Consider the following 1,954-nt stretch of genomic DNA (forward strand, 5'->3'; position numbering starts at 1 on the left):
AACTCAGGCAACTCTCAGCTGGTTTCAGTTCAGGATTGCACACTTTGGGTAATACTAAGTGCCATTATTAAACTGACCAAAGGAACATACTGTGCAGTCAAACAAGGCATCAGTTGGAGGCCTGAGCATGTATTTGTTACAGCACCTTCTGTTTGAAATTAYAGGCAAGATGTAAACCAGAGTTCCTCATTTGTAGTACAGAGCACTAAACACAGGGCCCCCTCTTCAGCCTTTACACTTGACCTTTGCAACAGTGTTTAGCTGACTAAAATAAGGACTTCAAACAGCTAGTTTCCTTAAGGAAAAAAAGAATCTAACTGAAATATCTGTCTAYTGGGCATATGTCTACTTTGCTATATTTCTGTGGGAGGAAAGGTGACAGGAGCACAKCACTTCAGTGACTGACAGGCAGCATGAGCACATTTCATCACAGCAGGTAGGTCCTGCTGCCACTTGAGCTACCCTCTGCAGCAACTGCTGCTTTAAAGGGTTAACAAGGACTGCACTTGCATAAGTCACTGGAGCAGGAAGAGCAACAGCAAAAATGGTGTGCTTCCCCCCACACACCCTTCAACTCCACCCCCCCCCCCGCAATTGCACATGTGTAAAACGCCCACCTGTTCAACCGTGCAGCCACCCTGGATAATTCGGTCCTCGCTGCTCTGCACTCGGATTAGATGCTCTTTGCAAGGGGTTGTGGATGGAGATACGGTTTCTGTAGTGATGGGGCAGACTGCGGAGAGCTATTGGCTGCCGGCTCAGGAAATTTCATTCAGTTTGGTCCAATAGCAGGAGGAGAGAGCTTGGTACAGCCTGGACCTCTCTCTCTCTCTCCTCGAGCTCTCTTTTCCTTGCAGATCAGTCTCTCTCCCCATCTCTGTCTCTCTGCATAGGCAATCAGAGCTCGAACGCGCAGACCCAACTCTCTCTCTCGCACTGGCTGTAATGAATTTTCTGCCTGAATGTAGGTCGCTTCCAACTGCAAGCACAAGTTTCCTTCCAAACCAGTGTTGTTGTTTTTCCTGTTGTTATTTTTAATTTTTTTTTCTTTTCTCTGTGGCCATTGCATTCCTTTGGAGCAGCAAATCGCTTTGGATTCCAAAAAGAAGAGCAGGAACCGTGTGTGAATGATTCTGGCTGTAAGATACCCTGAGAGGATTTCCTGGCGATGTAAAAAAGACCCTTATGTATCTGCAGCTATTGCAGTGTTAAGGTAGGAGCACTGGATACACCATCTGCATGTTCATTTTCATTTWTTTTTCCCTGTTGCTTTTTATCTTTTTTTTTTTTATTTTTTTTTTCTTCCAGCGGGGTGCGGGGTGCAGGGAGGGGGAGAGGTGTTGCAGTCGGTACTCTGGTAAAGGGCAAGCAGTTTGCTGCAGTCGTCTGGGCTTTTACTTTTCATATCATTATAAAGCGATACTTTCTTTCTGCCACCACCACCATCAGATGCGATCTCACTGTCACATATGCATATTTATGCAAATTTATTTCATTTTTGTCCTCTTCGGTCTCGCCCCCACTAGCCCCCTTGCACCATAATTTGTTTGGAGGCATTTTGCTGCAATCAGCTATTTGGAAAAGGCTCTGAGGTTCTGTGTGAGATGTTTACAAAGTAGCTCTGCCTTCCAGCCAAATAAACAGAAGACTGTGGAGGAGAGCAGGGAAAAAAAAAAATATCTGCAATACAGAGAGAGAGAGAGAAAAAGCAGAGCCTGTTTCCAGCAAACGTAGAGAGGGGCTGGAGAGGCACCGCGTGTGCGCCCAGGGTTTTGGGGGAAAAACCCTGCCAGCACGTAGGGCTCTGGTTAACCACTTCCCTCACCAGCACCGCCACCAGCACAGAGGAGAAAAGGGAGGGGGTGAGGGGAGGAACGAGGAGGGAGGAGGCTGCTGAGCGGAAATCTTGGCTCGTCTTGGATTAAGCGGTTCACCCGTTCCCCCATCCCCCCCC

General features: G+C 47.5%; 1 protein-coding gene across 1 annotated transcript in view; it reads left to right on the forward strand.

The window, feature by feature from the left end:
• Nucleotides 1–856: 856 nt before the first annotated feature.
• Nucleotides 857–1,954, forward strand: part of NLGN4X (neuroligin 4 X-linked) — a gene marked incomplete at its 3' end in the record, with an annotated part of 172,186 nt that continues 171,088 nt past the window's right edge. Inside the window, exon 1 of the mRNA XM_026040403.1 lies at nt 857–1,213. The remainder of the gene's footprint in view (nt 1,214–1,954) is intronic.

Source organism: Nothoprocta perdicaria, unplaced genomic scaffold, assembly GCF_003342845.1.
Source record: "Nothoprocta perdicaria isolate Ctin4 unplaced genomic scaffold, notPer1 scaffold_255, whole genome shotgun sequence".
NCBI classification, from domain to species: Eukaryota; Metazoa; Chordata; class Aves; order Tinamiformes; family Tinamidae; genus Nothoprocta; species Nothoprocta perdicaria.